Raw genomic sequence first — 21,630 nt, 5'->3', positions numbered from 1 at the left:
CTTTGCTGAATGGACGGCTACAAAGTTTCAACATTAATGTACTGTCAGTACAATATATAGAAATAATAAGTCGTCTATTGTCATCACGTTAACTTTTAAATTAATATGTGTGTTAATTCTTCTGATAATGATGTGCATCGAAAAGGGTTTACTAATCAACATTTCTATTGAAGTCTCTTTTCTATCTTCTGAAGGTATTTTCAGACTTTCTGTTCGCACGAACTATGTAAGATTAGTAATTTAAAGTCAAATTACATTTACTTCTGAATTATGTATCTTTGTTATTTTATACCATATTTATGGTTCCTCTTTAGATTTCTCCCAGTAGAATTTTAGAGTCCAATCAGTCTCTGAGTGGTAGTTTTGTCTCGCAGTATACTTTATGTTACTGTAAAAAATGCCGATTCATCAACAACACGTTGTAATACGAGACTGTACTGTGTTTTCTACTCCCTTAGTTAATGTGCACATCTTTTTGTATTTTTGCGTTTTCATCGTTTTCCTTTTGGACACATTAAGATGTTTAAATAAGTTATTCAACTTTCTCTTTCACTAGAAGCGTGTTCAAGTTGATTGCTTGAGCGGTCAAAGAACTTCTAAGTATATATTGTTTCATGAAATAGTTACATTGTATCCATCTTGATTTTAAGTTTGCGGGATACCTTGTAGTTGTCACATATAAAACACGATGCCATTCTTAAATTATTAATTGCAAGGAGAACGTTGCTTATTTATACAATTCTGGAATTTCAAGAATAATGTTTTTCTAATGATTGAGAGGAGCAGTTGAATCTTTTCGAGCCATAGCCTGCTTGTGTCTTCCTTGTTTCTTCCTGTTCCTGTACTTATTGTTTGCGCTTTTTTTCTTGCGACTTTGGTGACTGTTTGTGTTTACTTCAGTGAATAAGCTGCTTTATTTTCAATTTGACTTTCCTTATCTTTTGTATTCCATGTGACACAAACTACTGTGCACTTTTTTCACAATAGGTTTACTAACGTTTCGATTTGCGGAGTTGAGGCTAATGTATACAAGTGTATATTTACATATTTCAAGAGAATATTAATACTTAAAAGTTAAGAAAAACAAAACAAACATTATAACTTCACAATTGTTGCGTTTTGTAAAATGTGTAATAATTTACAATATTTTATCAGTAATGTTCAAATACTGATACAAAAATTAATAGTTAATGTATTTAATAAAAAAAAACTTTAAATAAAATTATTCAACTATTCTGTAATAAATATAAGAATGTATTAAATAAATTATTATTTATCCTTATTATGCCTCTCGATTCCATGACCTAGGGGCGCAATCGCTTGCGGATTGATTAACAGGCTGGTTTTTTAAGTGAGTAAATTGTTAGCCTACTGCACAACCCCCAACCAGGAGGGTGGAGGAGAAACCTGAGCATTCCCTAATTTAGCAGTGTAAGACTAGAGGGAAGGCAGCTAGTCATCACCACCCACCGCCAGCTCTTGGGTTACTCTTTTACAAACGAATAGCGGGATTGACCGTCACATTATAACGCCCCACGGCTGAAAGGTCGAGCATGTTTGTTGCGACCGGGATTCGAACCCACGGATTAGAAGTCGAACGCCTAACGCGCTCGGCCATGCCGGACACATTAAATAAACACAGACAAATAAAATTTAAAAACTTTACTAAAATTTTAGGTAACTATTTTTAGTTGCGAATAAGGTCTTTCAACAGCTTAACACTACTTTATACGGATGAACACATTACCGCAAATAAAGACTTGTGTAGAGTTTGAAAATTAATAGTTAACAGCATACTTAATGGGTGGCGGTTGTGTGTTATGCTAGGCAACTTAGATAAGTCGTTGGGACCATTCATACTGGTATAATTCGTTTATTGGGTTACCAATGTAGAGCCTTTCAACCATTATAAAGTCTGGAATGCTAACTTCAAGAAGTAAGTATACTTACCCACATATGATAGTATCTTATTCTTATTAATTTTTCCTTCTTATTCTTTACTTTGTAGAAAAGTCACCTTCCCGCAACGGTCTGCAGGCAGTGAAGGGCGATATAGATGTGGGCTTGAGCACCCACATCTCGCTCTCCTACGTTCTATTTCTATTATTTTTATTTACTTCTTTGTAAATAAAAGTCCTTCTTCCCCATTCACCTCCGAAACTGAGGGTAAATTCTATATTCTATAATATTATAGTCTGTACCTTCGGATCCTTTCAATTTGTGTAGCTATTTTTGTTTCGGCTTCTCGTTGGTTTAAAAGCATTTTTAGAATTTGTTCTTTTACCTCTGTTAACATAACTATATTAGAAATTGTTAATGAAGATACCAATAGACTTCAACGAGAAAACTTCTACATTTGGAAACAAATAACATTATAATTTTCTGGAATAAACCAAGATTTTAATATCTCTACTGATTTGGATTTGAATAAGAAATACTGTGTTGCTATTTGTTTCTTTATAGATAGCTTCTTCATAAAAATAAGAAAATTTGAGAGAAAATGGGCTGATTTTTCATAATTTTATAGTAATTTAGATAATGTATCTCAAGATGGCTGGGTCAACAAGACAATCAACAATAAACAAAGATAATAAATCCCAATATACAACAAACTACAAATCCTTTCACTGTGCATACCATATAGTCCTCATATCAGTGAAAAGTAACCAATATTTGGAAAAAACGTGTAACCAACCACAATATTCCAGCATACATCAAATTTATTGAAAAGCCAGACATAAAACTAAAGTCCATACTATATAAAAACCACAGTGACAAACACAACACCAACATAATTTATAAAATACAATGCAATAACTGCCATGACTTCTCTGTCGGAGAAACAAGTAGAAAAATGGAAACCAAATTCATAGAACACATATACACTAAAAATAATACCTTCATACCTTTTTGAACTCGGCAAATCAAATAAGCACAACGTAACCATAGAAAACACCCAGATACTAAGCAGGGGAACAAATATAAATAAACGCAAAATCAAAGAAACTCTACTTACACAAGAACTAAACCGAAATAAAACCAACATAAAGAAACACCTTTATACCTATACCAATTAATAACCTAACGTATAACTGAAGGCCCAACATGGCCAGGTGGTTAAGGCATTCGACTCGTAATCTGAGGGTGGTGTGTTGGAATTGCTATCTCACAAAAGATGATCATCCTTTCAGCCGTGAGGGCGTTATTATATGACAGTCACTTCCACTATTTTTGGTAAAAGAAATTAATTTATTTATTGATACTCTTCATAAGCATATTTTTACTGAGAATTTGAAAATTATAAAAAATAAAATAGTACGTGAAATACCCAAAAAAAGGATCTAAATACCGAATAACTACAAAATGTAATAAAATCTTTTTTTTAAATCTATTGAAAAAATATTGATGAATATATTTTAAAACTTCACTATATTACATTTTATCCACCTAGATTGTTTCTGGGATGGAAGTTGTATGTACGTAAAATATAAAATTTAAATCATCCCGTATAAACTTAAAGAAATACCATACAGATTTATCGTTTCCTCACCTAAAAAAATAAAATCAAGAATTGCAATAAAAATTTTATAATTTCTATTGATGTGACTGTAAATTTGGTATTATTTGTGAAAAAATTATGCATTAATTATAATAAAAGAAATTAATAGTACACAACCATTTAAAACTTTATCCTAAACACAATTCTTATATAGATTTACCTTTTCTATATGTTATTCTTAAACTCCATAAATCTCCAATTAAATTTATATGTATTTGTAATTTAATGAAAACAATTCTTAAGCAACGGGACACTTTATTAAATAAATCACTTAATATTTTATCTGATGAAATTAAAAATATACGATAATTAGAAAAACACATACTTTTTGAATAATAAAAAATAATCAACTTATTTTTGGATATCTAGGAGGTTGTAAACCAATAAATAATATTCAGACATATGGTTTCACCACATTGTACACCACAATTCCATCAAAAGATTTAACTTTTCTTTTTGTTAAAATTCATTGATAGAACAGTTTTATTATCCTTTTAGAAAACTGGAAGAAAGAAAATTTCGCCTCAAGAACATTAAAGATTTATTAAATTTCTGCATTTACAATAATTATATATTTTTTCAATAACCATGTTTTTGAACATGTAATAGGACTTACATTGGGAGATAACTATTCTTCTTGTTTCACAAATTTATATCTTTACTTTTATGAGTTTACCCTCTTTTAATAGTAGTGTACCATACCCTATTATAACTTCACAATTATTCAGATATTGTAAAACTTGTAATAAATGACAATATTTTGTCACTAATATTCAAATTCTGATACAAATATTAATATTAAATATATTTAATAAAGACACTTTAACTAAAATTATTAAACTATTCTGTAATGAATATAAAAATGTATTAAATAAATATATACAAATAAAAATGAAATAAATTTTACCAAAAATATCAGGTAACTATTTTTTGCTGTTAATAAGGTCTTTCATCAACTTGACACTGGTTTATGCGGATGAACACCTTATCGCATATAAAGTTTGTTCAGAGTTTAAAAATTGATAGTTGCGGAATATATTTTAAAGGTGTTATTCGCGTTAGTTTAGGAAGGCGGGTGGAACTATTCATGTTAGAATACTTCGTTTATGGAATTACTGACTTTTCCTTTTTTTATAATGGGGCCTGGAATGTTAACTTCAAGAGGTAAGTCTACTTAACTTACTTTCACCTAAATTGTAGTACCTCTACTCTTATTTATTTGTTTCTTTATTTTGGAAAGCAGTCGTATTCTCGTAACTATATGCAGGCAGTGAAGGGCGATATAGATGTAAGACGTTATGGGCTTGAACACTTGCATTTTGCTCCTAACTTAAATTTATTTTTTATGTGAGATTGGTAAATGTAGGTTAAGACTAATAGAAAGTGTATCCCCGTTGCAATGTAGGTCCATATCCGCAATCCCCTCCAAAACCAGGAATATATCCTACACTACAGCCTGTACTACTTGACTCTTTCAATTTCTGTATTTTTTTTTCCGTTTCGGCTTCTGTTTGGTTAAAAAACAGTGTGTTGGTGTATTTTTGAATTACTACAAATATAATCCATTATATACCAAAAAAAAGCTTTTACAAGGCTCCTTAATCAAATGGAATATTTGTCTTCAAGCTAGAATCTCATTGTGGTAATATATTCTTACACAACAACTAATTTAACTTTAACCTAGAATATTTATGCAAATCGCAGTTGGTAGACTAATGACAACAAATACCATTCGGAAATGGTCAATCTGGTAACAATGAACGAGACTACGCTACTGACCAATATCTTAAGCCCAATAAATATAAATATGCATTTGGTATTGTTAGACTCTCTCATTAATTTGCGTACAGCTTCGAAAGATGAAAATACGAGAACTAAAAATACGTTGCTATCATTTAATAGGGAAAATGTCAATACTATGAGATTAGCCTAAATGCTAGCTGATGAAAAGTTTCAGATCACATCAAAAAGTCCTAAACAAGGTATGAAATACCCAACAAGATGTCTCGCTAGCGAGTTGCACAGCTGTCATTGCGAATACCTGCAAACATTCGCTTTGCCATGATCGACCTAAGCATTTGCAAAAGGCTGGCTGGAATGTTAATCCAAGTGGTGAGGATGGCTTCGCAAAGATCATGGAATGTTTGGAATTTATGTCCATTTCTATAGACATCCCTTGCTATCTTGTGTTCCTTTTGAAGATTTAAATTACACTTAAGCTAAAAATGGTAAACATGACAACTTCTACTTGCATTTTATTTTACTACTTAAGCAGCCACTTTTTCAATCGAGGTTTGCAAGTCCACTGAAAGACTCGTGGAAAATATTGCCCCTTCCCAACAGATGACTAAAAATTGAGATAACATCATTGCTTTTGAAATATTTTGTTACAGATGCTCGAATACGTTGTATCAAAAATAATTTAAAACATTACTACATCGTTATATACAGTCAATGTCAAATCTATTCATGTTCGTTTTGACTGTGCATCTTAGTCTTGCAGTACTATTTGCTTCAAGAGGCTTAAACTACACCACTTTACATACTAGCCTTCTTTAATGTAGTGTACAATGATGTTTAACAGTCTGACTGCACACAAATCTTTTGGTACTACATCTGGATATTTGCTTTGTATTTGTATGTAATAGTGCGAATATCAGTTTCCTTTTTCAACTGCTTAAAGTAAGCAATGGCTGAACAGGAGCCTTGACTAGCTGTCTTATTTTGTTGAAATTGCCACTTTCTGTGTAGTTGTGGTTCTCCAAGCTGCTCCACATTTTTCATTTCCAATACTATTAATTAAAGAAAACTTCTATTTCGGGAAATAATAAATCCCCAATGAGAATATATATTTAGAAATACTCAACTCTGTAGTAAAAGGTTATTTTTTGCCCCTTGAATGTTTAGAAAGGAAGATTAAAGCTTTGAGCTATGAAATTTGAGGATTGATTTTTCTTTTGCCCACAATAGATATAACCCATCATAGCTTTTCTTTAAATTTTTTTTTTTCAGTATCTCCTAACTGACAAAACAAGTAATGCCAGTAACAATTTCATTAATTCACAAAACCCTACTTGACCTCTTGACATTTAGTAGAAAGATGTATTTTTAGACTTTCTGATTAGATAACCCAGTATTTGGTTTATTTTGGTAACTTGTCAGAGTAAATTCCACAAATAGACCTTTTAAAAGAAACTGTGGTACATTACTGGCTTCAATAAAACTTATCCATCAATACCTTGTTCTTATGCTGTGCGTTCATGGAAAGACTTTCTTCCAGTAGTGTAACAAATATTGCAACCATAATAATTTAATTTAATTTAGATATTAAGTCCAATTACACTTGAAACGTGAATTGATTTGAGGAGAATTGTTTCGCTGATTCCTGTTTTTCAATGTAATTGCCACTTCAATGACATATTTTATTAAATAGAGTATTTGAGTCATTCTCAACTAGGCTGTGACAATCATCCCGTAACAGAATTTAAAAGTAACATTTTATTCACATTTCTCAAAAGGAATCGATGTACAACCTTTACCATTCAAGTTTCAAATGAACTACAAATTGGGAGTAACTGTTTTCTTTAAATAGTCTTAAGCTATTAAGAAGTTGTGCGGTGGTTCTTAACCTTATTGGAGCTACTGAACCCCGGAAGTTTCGTACTTGCATCACTGAATCCTTCGTAATTGGAAAACTAAAATCATTTTCAAATTCAAAACAACTGCATATTATATCAGTGCACAAAATGAACTATGCATCAGTTGCCCACTATCACTGTGTTCAAGGAACAAAATCAAGAAAACATGAATTTTACACAAAAACAAAAACGTAACTCGATGAATATATACTGCAAATCAATGTGACTTTTGACGTTGCCTTTCAGAGACAAGTTCAGAAATGCACGGCTTCACCTTGGCAAGTCCCACTCATATCATTTTCGCAACCAAGTCTGTTCCTTTCCTTCATTTTTGTCTATCAACATCGAAAAGAATTGCTTGCAAAGATACGTTATAACAAAGGTACGAGTATCTCAAGGGCTTTCTTAGCAATAAGAGGGTACACTACGATTTGGTGACACCAAAACGTTGAGAGCGTTGTTCTGAAAAGTTGCTGTTGAACCTGGCTCTGCGGAGGTTCAACGACTTCGTCGAGGTATTAAGAACTGACGTATGCTGTCGCAACACTAAACGTGAAGAGCTGTCTCACCTTTGCTGGATATGACTTTCTGGTGGGGAAGTATCCGCAGAGAGTTATCATTCTCTCTTCATTGTTTCCATAACGATAGCTATTTCTGAAAAGTCTTCAGGTTTTCTTCCGTTTGGACGAGGTTGACTCCACTGCCCTGCATATTTTGATTCAGAGCATTGAAGATATCGGCTATGTATGCCAAAAGGAGAATGAACTGAGTTTTCTGCATGACAGTGTTGGTGCTCTAGCGAAAAGAGAGCTAATTCCACATGCATGGCAAAAACGCAATTCAGCACCTTTCCCGGGAATTACCACCAAACGTTAGAATAATATATAAGTACCTCGAATTCGGACTCCATTTCATTACACAGCTATTTAAAGATGCAGGGCACTATTTCGCACAAAGTTCACACATTCCACTACAATTTTTAATACTTCTGCCAGTTTTGAAGGCAAGGTTTTCGTTTCCAACGCATGCCTGTGCAGAACAGTGCGTTAGAATGATGTGTGGTGCATCGACTTTCACCAGCTCACTAAAACCAGTTTCGTCCCAGCATGACTGGAGCTTCGTCCGAACAAATTGCAGACCATATCCCACGAAAGATCATTTTCAGATGTCATGCACAAGGTTTTTACGTCGGCTGTCTTTCTTGTTGCAAAAGGCTTACTAAATAAATCTTCTATCTCGTCGTTCTTCACGTAGCGTACGAATACAACAAGCTGGCTTAGATTCGAAACGTCGGTGGTCTCGTCGAGTTAACGGCTGACTTTTGCTGGGCTTTGATCAGATCTGCAACTACTTGAGCCAAGATGTCATCGCTCATGTCATTTATTCTGCTGCTGATGGTGTTATTTGAAAGAGAAATTTGGGATTACTTATTTTCAGCAGCTTTTCCCAGCATGATATTCACTATGTTTTAACGCAGCTGGTTTTACAAGTGCCTCACCAATGGTGTGGTGTTTGCCCTGCTTTGTAATCAAGTACGCAACTTTGCACGATGTTGTGAGGATCGATTTGTAGATGGGTACAAAGCCGAGAACAGGTAAAGTATCCTTTTCGTCGAACCTGGCTCTCTTTACTTTGAATTCAGCAAGCGTTGTGTTCTTGTATTTCCAATCTCCATGCAGCTTTAGGGAGTATTCTTAGTTTTGCCTGTCATACACTAGAATTGCTTAACTTGGCATTGCAAATCATACATTGAGGATGCTGACTCCCATCATGTTCTGTTATACTCGTGAATCCATATTGTACGTATTCGTCCCACCACTTTCTGATTTTGCTCGACATAGTTAGTAGAAAGGGATTGAAAGGTTAGGAACAAAATCACAAATGACAAACGATAACTTCTGTCACAAGTCGACTGCTTAGCGCATGAAGTTCTCTGCAGCACAGATATTAAGGCCACTGTGTGTGTGTCTTGACCGCCGCCGAACCCCTTGGGTTCGGGTGAACATAGGTTAAGAACCACTAAAGTAGTGTCTTTGCAAGATTTCATTTTGCTGTTACTTTGGTTTTCATTACGAAGTTTGTAGAATATAATATAAATACACTTGGAATGTTATGCCAATAATCGCCAAAATAACTAAAACTTGCATGCCAGAAGAGTTGTCAGTTCAAAATGAAATGCCTATTTCTATGTTTTTGTATATGTGGGTTAGGTAAATAACTATGGTGATAAAAACTTAATGCTGTTTATTCGAAGTCCATACTGCTTCATTGCTTGCAGACATCTGATATCTTGGAAAGAAAAGGCCAAATGTAGACTATGCCAAAAAATACTGCCCTTGTAAACTTGTAGCCACTAATATGATAAGGATGTTCAGATCTCTTTCCAGATGGCTGGACTCAAACTTGAACTTTGGAGCCTTGTGGTGGTATGAAAACAAATTATGTACATCATTAAAACTACTTGCATTCTATTTTATTTAATGGGAGACCTTGGTTAATGAACACAAAATTTATAAGGGCCATAAAGATTGTAAGGTTTCTTAATTTGTTGTAATTTTGCTACTTTACCTAAAATCTAACCTGAAAAAAAAGTTGAATGTTAATGGGACGTTGTTCAAAAACCTTTAGTTATTTATCTGATAACAAATATACTAACTAACTTGCTATCAATTGCTTTCATATTTCCTTCAAATGTTTCCTTTTAAAATAGTGACTGCACTTGCATATCCCTGACTTTATCGTTTCAATGCAGAGGTTAAACAATTGATGTCCAAGTATTACATTTATGTATATACTTGGAATTTTCACAAAAGCCTGGCTAACCTTGACCACCCTTGAAGAATACTGTAATCTCTTAAATATTTTCCTCAATGCTTCAATTACACCACAGTATATTGTTTGTCCTTTCCTGGCTTGGACCTGCAGTCTAGTCTTTTGAAATCTGCAGGAGTACCTAGATCTTTTGTACACTGTAATTCATATTTTAGTACTAGACATTAATTTAAAAGTAATCATGAAATGTTGTTTTTTCTATGAAGGATAGTCTATAAATGTTTATCCCTATTCCCCTCTAACTAATACAAGCTGTTAATACTGATATTATAAGAATTCCAAATTCTTGATAGTTGCAAATACTTCAATAAATCTATTGTTACCCTTTTTCTTTACTTAGCTGTATTCCATATTTTAACTGCTGTATTCTGGTAAGTATTGGTTAAGTGTATCCTAATACTGTTCTAAACTTGTAATTCAAAATATCAAATGCATGGCATTTCAATACCATATACTTCAGTGTTTAATATCTGGTAGATAAGATTCAAATTTCAAGACAAATTTAAAATAAGAACAACACAGCAGTACTAATTCATACATATATGTTTACTTTAACGTTATGTTTTGGGTATCGTATAATGCAAAGTCCAAAAGTAACGCTTAATTTTTTGAATTTGTACAAAGTTATAAGAGCATCTGTACTTATTTCCCTCTTTTAATGTTGCAAATTGTTTGTTCTATGTACTATTGCAATCTCCACCTTCCTGACAAAAAAAAAAAACTGATGGGGAAAACTTTCATGTTCATTGAACATCCTATTGGAAAAAAAAAAACTAAACATAGAACAATTTTTCCTTCATTGTTACATATATTTGACCAAAATTTTGTTAAATACTGTGTAAAATTACTTAGATAAATTGTATAATGTATTGAGAATTAGTATGTCTTTTCTTATAATATACATTTGTGCTTCTACCTTGCAAATGAAATATTTTTGGGAGTGCATGTTTATGTATTGCTAGCATACTAACATGTCATATTTTTTGTTTCTGAATAATTCATTACAAAACATTCATTCCTTGCCAATCCCCCAACTGACGCGACATTTTCCACTCAACATTAATGGAACTTGGACAACAATTAATTACGTACCTGCTGTGAATGCAGATGTTAACACAATGATCTATTATGTCCACTCTCATCAGCTGTGAGCAGTTTGAGCATAAACAGCAAAGTAAATTGCAGAGAAAATCTCTTGGAGCACTCTCTTTAACCCTCGTGTAAAACTAACAAACATGTTTTAATATTTTAAATATTTTGTGGAAACAAGTTTCACTTTGCATCTTCTATAATTTTAAATGAAGAAACATAATCTGCAGTTATATAGAGTATTTCTTACTCCTTTAGAATACCAAACCTATTATTCAAAAAATAACTCTAAGCAAGTGATTAGCAATGAGAAAAATGTTTTGTTAAAACCATTACTAAAGAATTAGTTAAATACACTGCACAATGTATACCATACTAGTTTAATTTTTAGTGAGTTAAGTACCAAACGTAACCCATTAACAAGGAGAGGACCATTATTTTTCTTTTTTACATAATTTGAGAAGGGTACCTTAAGTCTTAAATACAAGCTCGCTGGCAACTCCTACCAACGAACATTAGATCCTAATACAGCCAATTATCTTTCTACTTGTAAATGGATTTTTACTATCTCTAAAGGATCAGTGAACGTGACCTGAGCCACCAGCCTGAAATAGAAAGTACTATTTCAATTCTCTCGGTCAATAATTTCTAAAATGAACCACTTAAAATTGCTTTTAATGAAAATATTAGTCGTTTCAAAGTGTGCATCTCTTCTTTTTTTTGTGGGGGGGGGGTGTTGTAGGGATAAAGAAAGTAGAATTTGAAGGTTTTGAGTTGCAAAAGACAACTGCTCTTCTGAATGAGTAAAATAGATGATACACTTTGCTCAACGATTGTTAACATTATTATGAACTATTTAGTTTTATAAACTTATAGATAATAAAATGTGCCTGAAGTCTTAAGGCTTAACTCATGTATAAAAAAACAAAATCGCTTTCACTTCTAGTGAACTTACATGACAGTAACAGTACTCTTAAAATACATTGCAATACTCTAGTATATTAAATGTTCTTCTGAATGTGCATCTCTTACAGTAAATGCACATAACTTCTTAGTTTAGACCTAAGAGAAACTTATTCATAACTTGCACACTTCTAGGATTCCCCCCCCCCCAAAAGTGGGATACTTCCAGATTCGATCATAACTTTGTCACGTACAAAATCATTTACCTAAAAAAAAAAAAAACCTATTCAAATGAAACAAGCTTAAATAGTGATAATTATGACTGCTTAAAATTAATGGAAAGTGCAATTTTTATCATTGTAAGCCCTCAGACGTACCAATGAGAGGCTACCATATGACCTTCACTTTTATGCTGAAAATATGGCTTTTCAGTGGTAGGATTCAAAATTTTAACAACCGGTTCTCTCGCTTTACACACACTCATTTATTCGCAAAAACAAATAATAATAGCCGAAATCTTGCTAAAATTTATTTAGCATGTTTGAAATATTTCCAAATTGCCACTTGATACAAGAAGCCGGCTTGCAAATGAAAATGTGACAAACCTGATCACAATTAATTTGATTGTCTTCCTATTGTTATGGTGGGTTAAGGCGTTCGACTCGTAATCTGAGGGTCGCGGGTTCGAATCTCCATCACACCAAACATACTCGCCTTTTCAGCCATGGAGGTGTTATAATATGAAGGTCAATCCCTTTAGTTGGTAAAATAATAGCCCAAGAGTTGGCGGTAGGTGGTGATGACTAGCTGCCTTTCCTCTAGTTTATTCCATCTAGTCTTATACTGCTAAATTAGAAACGACTAGCAAAGATGCTCTCAGTAGCTTTGCGCGAAATTCAAAAACAAACCAAGAAGCGTCAGAAGCATCAGTCTTATCAATTTCTTTTTTCTTTTTCAAAGGTTTCCTTACTTTGAGTATTTCAAATGCCTTAATGGCCCTTTTTAGTTTCTTAACTCCTGCTAAATTTAAATTTCAGACTTCAAGGGCATTACGAAGTAAAGAAACTACTCGTAGTATAGCAATCATTATTGCTAAATCCTTTCCTCCAGTAAGTACTCGTTGCGAAGACTGCTAGCCATTCCTGAATATATTTCAGTAGAAACATTTGTATAATGCTGGATAACCGTGCTATATAGCAAATGTTTGATCTCGAGCTGCAAGCAGACCATCTTGGTCCCAAAACTCTACCAACCATCAGAATTTCTAGTCAATTTCTTCAGAAACGTTGAAGTTCCATTTGGTTTTCTTTGATTGGCCAACGCTCGTGTAGACTTTATCTATGAACACTTTGAGATTATTTCGCCGATGTGGAAACAAGTGAATCACTCCAAACCAGTTGCAAACGGTGATAGAAGCAATGCAAAATTATATTTAATTTCAGTACTTACCATTGACTTGCGACCAAGCATCACACTTCAACCATCTGAGCAGAATGTGACGAAATTATTTTTCAAATATCCACTATCAAATCCTGCTTCATGTATATTTTTAATTGATATGCGTATATAGCTTCATCCTGTTCTATGAACTAGACCAAATGGAGAAACATTATTGGCGACAGATCAAAATTTTCAACCTTTTACAAATATAACTGGTTTACTGGATATTGTTGATGTTGAATTTTATTTTATTGTGCCTTCCATGAAAATTGTTCATTTTTTTATTCTGAGAGCTGCTTGTCCAATGGTTTTATTCCTTCCTGATGCTTCAACACTAATTTCTCCATTCCATCGATACGCGATTTCCTTTACATATTTATGACGTCAAATTTGACACAGTAATCCCAATTTCCTGTAAGCAACCAGCCTACCATATTTTTCTTAATCTTCGGCTTGCCACTCGATGTGGATTTCTGTACATGGTGAGGGGAACCTGCCAGGGAAGGTTCTGTTCAGTGAGTTTACCTCCAATAGGACCTAACTATCCACCCAAGTGTTTGCAATGTGTGGTGACCCGTAAAGCGGAGGGGAGGATTCTAGTGGTTGAGTGGTATAACCCCAATGCATCATTTTGGCTTCAAACTCTTGTAGACGGTCAGCCTTGGGGTTGGCCCCTTGGCTCAATCAGTTGATACATTTGTACTACAGTAAGCCAGGTACCAGCCTTTGTTTTCAATAGGTGCTGTGGACATTTCTATCTGAGGTATAGAGCTCACGAAACCCTGGCGTTGCTGAAGTGTCCTTGTTTCATATTGTAATTGTAGTTTATCCCCTCGTAGGGCTTCATGATGGGTAGGGTCAATGGGCGCCGAAACAATCTTTTTTTTTTTCATTATGCATCCCCCAAATAAAGTGAGAAAACAGCCCGTAGGCAAACGACAGTCTTGAAGATTCTGAACAGCAATCTTTAACATAGATAACATTTGTACCTCATTTTTTTTATTACGGTCTCTTTCAGACGAAACTTTAGGGCAAATGTCTCCTTCTTTCATTAAGAAGGGACAACAGGGGTTTGCTGACTCTCCAAAGTCAATAAAGGAGCTTTGCTCTGGTGAAATATTGGTGGAAACATCCACATCTCAACATAGTGAACTTCTCTTGCATTCAAAGGCGATTGGGGATATACCTATTGAGATTACACCTCATGCTACTTTGAATTCATCACTAAGAGTTACTGTTGAGAGGGATTTCAAGAACATCCCAGAGTCAGATTCTCGCTGGTTTCTCCACCCAAGGAGTTTCTGCAATAGGGCACATCTCCACTCGCAACAAACAAATTGATGTCGACCAATGTCTTAATTCTGAAATTTACATCACCACGTCTGCTTGCCACCATCACGGTACGTTATCTTAACTGCAGGGTACGACCATACATTTAAAACTTATTTCAATGTCAGTGGTTTAGTCATTCAGAGACGTCATGTCGTTCCTTGACGTATGCTTGTTGCAGGGGCAAGGATCACAATGCCTAATGAGTAAAACGGACCATCATTGCATTAATTGCAATGGCTCTTACCCATTCTACTTTTTGCCCTAAATGGTTGGGAGAAAAAGGTGCAGTATTTGAAAACGATTCAAAACATTACTTACCCCAATACTCGAAAGTTCTTTTCCACCATTTCTTATTGGACATATACTGCTGTAGTCGGAATGCAGACGGATCTGGGTCTCTCAAAAGAATCGTTCTCAAACCACATCAAAAGTCGTTTGACCGCTACGATTAAGTGCTGAATTAACTTCAACGCTTCTCTCTGTCCCTAATAGACATTTCGGCAAATCCCAATATCCACTTTCTTTGATTCTGGTTATGGGTATTTCCTCAGGTACACTTTGTCCCACCCCAAGATACAAAACGATCATTCATTTACGTCCTCAGTCGCTGTAACCCTCTTTTAATGACAAACAACTGATCAGTTGTTCCAAGGTAGGATCCACGGATGTCAGCAGCCTTCCTCGAATAAAGGAAAAACGACGTAGTCGTACATGGAAGAGCTCACCATTCAATTTGCCTACACAAATAAAAATGTCTACCTTGATACAATGGAACTGTCGAGGTTTACATTCTAATCTAGATAACATCAAAGCATTTATTGCTTCCTACCATTTTGTATGTCTATCTTTCCTTACAGGAAACATTTTCTCAAATCTACCAATAGTCGCCTTTCAGCGATTTTCTTTGAACAGAAATAACAGTCTGTGTGATGGACGAGTGCATGGAGGGGTAGTGCTTTTGGTTGCACAGTATGTGCCCAACCAGTTTTTGCCACTCGACACACCCTTGAAAGCCGTAGCCATCTGTGTTTCTTTGGGTCTTACTATTACTGTTCGTTCTCTCACCTGGAGAGACCTATGGCCAATCACACCTTTTTGTGCTCTCATCGAAAAGTTGCCATCTCCCTTTTTAATCTTGGGATTTTAATGAACATAATCCCCTCTGGAAAAGTACTAAAAATAATGGGCCAGGGATACTTTTCGTATGTACCCCACAATTTCGCACCACATCGCTATCCAGCAGCCCCGTGCACGTGCTTGGTATAAAGACTCCAAAACCAGAAGAAATTTTGGATAAAGTTCACAACCAGCATATCTTTTACCACCGGTTTCAAAGCTTCGAAAGGTCAGTGAGCAATACACTTTATTTCTCAAAATCTTTCTTTCTGATGGTCAGGAAATAGCTGATACTTGGAGCATCGTCAATCTTTAGCCGAGTATCTACAACTTCTACTCCCTCCTACACCTTCTTACCTGTCAAGACTTTAGTATAGCGATCACCTCTTTCCTTTCAAGCTGATTTTGTTTTTTGACTATAGTTGTCCCTTTACCTTAATGGAACTGTGCCTGGCTTTTTAGTGGTCTGGCAGTTCATCAGTTGGACCTGATGATGTGAACTATTGTTTGTAACTACATTTGGTAAGAGAATTTTACTTAATGTCTGGTGCCAAACTATTGTCCTACATTTCTTTAAGCCTGGGAAGGATCCCTAGATTTCTTCAAACTACTGTCTAATTGCTTTGACGAGTAGTCTCTAAGACCTTAGGATCAGGGATAATGCTCCTCTTGTTTGGTTCATGGGGCATATCTTTGACCGTAAGCTGATCCTGAAACATGTCATGCAGCTATGGCTCAAATATACAAGAACACCAAGCATTCTTCTTGTTTTCTCTTCTGCCACTTCAGGAGCAGATCGAGGTTCTATGTTTAAAAAATATATCGTGCTCTTATTCAATCAAACTCGATTATGGACCCCATTCGTCATCAAAGATTTTACTCTGCGCTTGGCTATCTGCACTTCCCTACATCAGCTTTTACAATCTCGTGAACTTTCTTTGCACCTCTGCCATTTGCAACTATCTTTACTATATGCTTCAAAACTCCGTTCCTTGCCAAAACAGCTCACCTGCAGATGTGTTTTCCTTCCTCAGTGGACCACACTTGTTAGAACAGACGATCGGTCACTGCTCTTTTTTTCGCCTTTATATCCAAGCACATTTGGATGAATTGATGTATCTTTTAGGTCATCTGAGGAAAGCAGACGCTCCCGATTGGAAATACTGTTTATTTGCTAAACATTCTTTTTGGACCTTCTTCATTCCTATTTATACAGATGGTTCGAAATCTAGCGACTGTGTGGGCTCTTCATGGCTTGTTTGAACTGTATGCCATTTCTCTTGACCTCGATTACACAGAAGCTAAGCAGTACTCACATTTCACTATTTATAATAACTCGCTTAGTTCTCTGCTAGCTTTGAATCACTTCTCACCCTATTCTAGCTGATTATTCAAAACCGATTAGACCATTTCTCTTTTAACATCTACTGCTATCTAGTTTTTCTGGATACCAGACCACGTTGATATTCATGGGAATGAGCTCACTCGCACTGCAGCTAAATGTACTTGCTCTGGCACCATCACTGCTGTGCCTGTTCCATACATGGACTATATAATCCTATATTTAAGGCACGGCTCCATCCCAGTTGGCAATCTACTTGGATTGAGCAACGTGAAAACGAGCTTTACCAAATAAATCTCTCTATTGAACTTTCGTCTTCGATCCGTAAGGATCGGAAAGAGAAGTTGTTCCAACTAAAATACGCGTTGGTCAGTTTTTTTAACGCATCGTTTTTTCTATTATCTGAAACTGCACCAGTGTGTAGTTCGTGTAACACTCAGATTTCAATAAGCCATATTTTACTCTTTTGTTGTCGTTACGACTCAACGACGGCACAATTTTAAACATATTCTATCCCATGGTTTGCCCATAACGTTGGACAGTATTATTGGTGATGGTAACACTGTCCATCTTGGTAATGGTAATAATAATTTTTAGTTTTTAAAGGCCATTGATCTTTCTAATGCTATACAAGCTTTTAATTTTTATATTACACTTTTATAATGTGGCTCACTTTTTAAAAATCGCAGTTCATCTCGTTCGATTTGAAATTATAAACTGGCAGTAACATTAAATAACTCGAATCCAGGACTGGAAAGGCCAACTTCAGGTGACTGACGATGGTTTTCATACTTACCTGTTAGTCTTTCTGGCGGGTTATGATAATTAATTCTCTTTACATGGTACCCTAGATATACACATTGGTTTTATGCTACTTGTTTTATCTAAAATAACGTTTGTTTTACCATAGTTTCCTTTTATGAATTTTGCTACATATACTTGTAATTTTACTTTTACCAGATGTTTGGCGCAGACAGACTAGCTGCTTTGTGCTATAAAACACTAAATCAACCATCAAAATATCCTGGTAAGTTTTGGGAAGGAATTTCAGATATCAAGATGCAGCACACGTGTTTTATGAAGATATAGCAGCCTATGCATTATCCTGTTTTACCACCCAGTGAGTGATGCAATTGCAAATGCATATTTACCCATATCACCTGAAAAACAAGGTCCGTAATCGTATGGGACTGCGCATGTTAGAAGCCATTTTGCGAATCAGAACACACCTTATTATGAGTAGTAACTGTTGCAAAGATTCTAAAGTAACGGATAGCATTTTGGCCCAACTTAACACGACAATGTACAAAAGAAAAACTGTGTAGATGATCTTGAGGCGCTCTTTGACTAACCAGTAGTTAATACTTTAATGTCAAAGATGGTGGAGGAAAACGACTGTTTATCTTTAACTTATGTCCTCTAAAATTGTGAATATCAACAAAATAATGGAAACCGTAATGACGTCACTGTCTTTTTGTATAAATCAAATTTCAGGAAAGTTTGACTTTCTACTGCGATTGTGTCGTAGAATTATAGAAATGGTAGTTATCTTCTAACTGTTCAGAAACCATACATGCTTTGTAATATATTTTAGCCACAGCAAGCCACATGAATGACCTGATATTTTTCTGGTACAAACGTTATGCTCAGTTCCGTCATCTCCTGACCGATTTGACATTTAATAACGGTTTCTGATTCAGAAGACGAAGAAACCCTATCGATTGGTGCATTTTATCACGTCCACAATTTCACAGGTTAATTTACTCTAATTCTGCCTTTAAAGAATATCAATTTGAGAGCAGACTAGTAAATATTCCAATACGCGAGCTTGTGTTTTGGTATTGATAAACCACAACATTGTATCAACAAAAAAAGTTTTACTAATAGCATTTATGGAACATTTAAGTTTTACATCATTTTAACACTACGGCTTGACCTTCGGCTACTCTACACTAGTGGACGGTACGTACATCAGCTTACAACTGCAAGCTGCTGTGGAGTTCGGTTTGTGTCTCCCTCTAACGGTAAAATCTGTGAAACTGAAACTAACCATCATAGTATCTTTCCTAGTTACTTGTGTTTCCTATGTTCTGGAGATTGCTGTTCCGCAAGGTGTGTGTAAAGCAAAGTGTCCTGCAATTCTTTGTTTTTATCATAATTATAATTTTACTAGAGTTATGATGCTTTCAGTTATGTTGAGTGTAACAAACTAAAATGAATTGCAAATCAGTGTTTGCTTAAAAGCAAAATATTGAGTCACGTATTAATATTTATTGAATTTACGTTCCTGAAGTAACATTAACAGCTATAACCTTGTTAGGTTAAGTTTTTTTTTAAGGTATCATATCTGTATTTAACTTCTTATTATAGTTTTACTGGTAATTTTGTTATTGGCGTTTTAAATATGTATTTATTTTGTACAGATATGATAAATTTTCCGATGATAGGAAGAATGTCCATATCCACAGCTGCTGGCATCTATTTCGTGACTGAAGAGTATATCCCTCTCCTTTTCGAACTGTGGTGGTTGGTACTTCTATTCTTCGTTCGATGATAGGAGCATCAATCTCTATTTATTCGTGAACTGGTGAGTTAAAACAAACTTGTATTTTGGTAAACATTTGTTTTCCAGAGTATGTATTGCCACTCGCCAGACATTGTTTTACATTAATGTATGAACACTGACCGCTTAAGGTTGGTGTACGAACACATCGTAATGTTAAATTTCACACAAAATCAAAAGGGACCATTATGTGGATAAAAGCAACTAAATAAATAAAAACATGTAATAAGTGTTTAAATTACAACTAGAATATAGTCGACCCTTAGCACAGCCGTATCAGTATATATTTTCTATAAATAAACTTAGTAAAACTTGTATATAAACTGCTGTATTAGTAAACGTATCAAACAGCTTAAACTCGGATGTTAAAAAAATTTAACAAGGTAAACTCCTTTATGTTCATAGTAAAATCTTCCAATAAGTAACACCACCTGCACTCTAACCAGTAGTGGGTAGGTCAATCTCGTTTAAATGTTGTAAACACAACTGTTTTGTAACAAAATTCTTTTCATGACCTTGGCCGCACTCATTATCTCTCAGTTCAACTGGGTCGTGATGACAACAAACCCATTCGAGGTAAAAATGAATCTCAAGATTGTTTGTACGGGTATAAAATGTATAAATTTTAGGATTTCGAAGCGTTGTCTTCTAACTTATTTAATAGTTTTGTGTTTTTTTAATACCATAATAACAATCTTGAGTTACAGTTCTAACGGGTATGCAAACACCAGAAGCTGTATATCTGCCTATGACATTCTATTACAACTATTAGTAATTTAGGTACTTATATCAAGATTACTTGTTAATTTTATTTTAACTTTGTTTGTTCAACATTCTTTCCATACCATCAGATTACAAAACTCTCTCTCTCTCTCTCTCTCTCTCTGAGCAGTATACAAAACTGCTGCATACACAGTACCTCCTGGGATCCTGAGTGGCCCAGATTCAAATTCTTGAATTTGGGGTTGGAATATTTCGGCGGATGTAACTCCTGATAGACCATTCTGGAGTTTTCACTAAACAAATAAAAAGAATGAAGAGAAATAACACTACAAAATGTATTTACCGAGAGGAATCTGGCTACGTTTTCCATGCCCACTACTATAAAACGGTAAGTGTACGGATTTACAACGCTAAAAATAGTTTCGATTCCCCTCAGTGGGCTAGCAGATAACCAGATGTGGCTCTCTTATAAGAAAACCACAAAGCACGTTTGTCATGCATTAGTATTAAAACGCTAACTTTTCTTAACAATATCCTATAATAAACACTGACAGGTATCAAACACAACTACATTTATACTTTGTATACCAACCGACTTGCATTATCTGACGTTATCTTAGTATTAACAATCGCTTGGGAAACTTTTTTCGTTTTATTTTTCATGGGACTTAACCAATGCCTTTCCATCTTACCAAGGGTGCGTAAAACATCATTTTTTAATAACCGTCTAAAATACTGTTAAAAATATGAAATATCGTATTGAGTGGCAGGAAGAAAACTATTTCAAAACATTACTAATTACTTAAATTTCAAATTAGACATTACATTTGTGAAACTGTCACCCATTATGTTTCATAGTAATGCAATAACAGACTATAATAAATAATAGTATTAAATATATTATTTCCCTGATTCATAAATATGAAATAAACTATTTTAATTTGTTGTAAAAGTTACAATGTACCCTGATGTTTGCATGTAACGAAATTATACACACCATAGCCAAGGTAATTTGTACAGAACCTGAAATGTATGGTAAAAGCTTTTAAACACAATCAAGTGTTTACAATAGGATTATTTGACAGTTTGTAAG

At 34.7% G+C, this 21,630-nt stretch overlaps 1 long non-coding RNA gene across 1 annotated transcript; it reads left to right on the top strand.

Annotated features, from left to right (window-relative positions):
* The first annotated feature begins 4,533 nt into the window (after nt 1-4,533).
* On the top strand, nt 4,534-20,883 carry LOC143246079 (uncharacterized). The gene is made up of 3 exons (XR_013025777.1): nt 4,534-4,723; nt 19,675-19,838; nt 20,707-20,883. It is a non-coding gene; the product is annotated as an uncharacterized LOC143246079 (long non-coding RNA).
* Nucleotides 20,884-21,630: the final 747 nt, after the last annotated feature.

The sequence above is a fragment of the Tachypleus tridentatus genome, chromosome 3 (genome assembly GCF_004210375.1).
Source record: "Tachypleus tridentatus isolate NWPU-2018 chromosome 3, ASM421037v1, whole genome shotgun sequence".
In the NCBI taxonomy this organism is placed as follows: Eukaryota; Metazoa; Arthropoda; class Merostomata; order Xiphosura; family Limulidae; genus Tachypleus; species Tachypleus tridentatus.
This window is presented reverse-complemented; position numbering and strand designations above follow the sequence as displayed.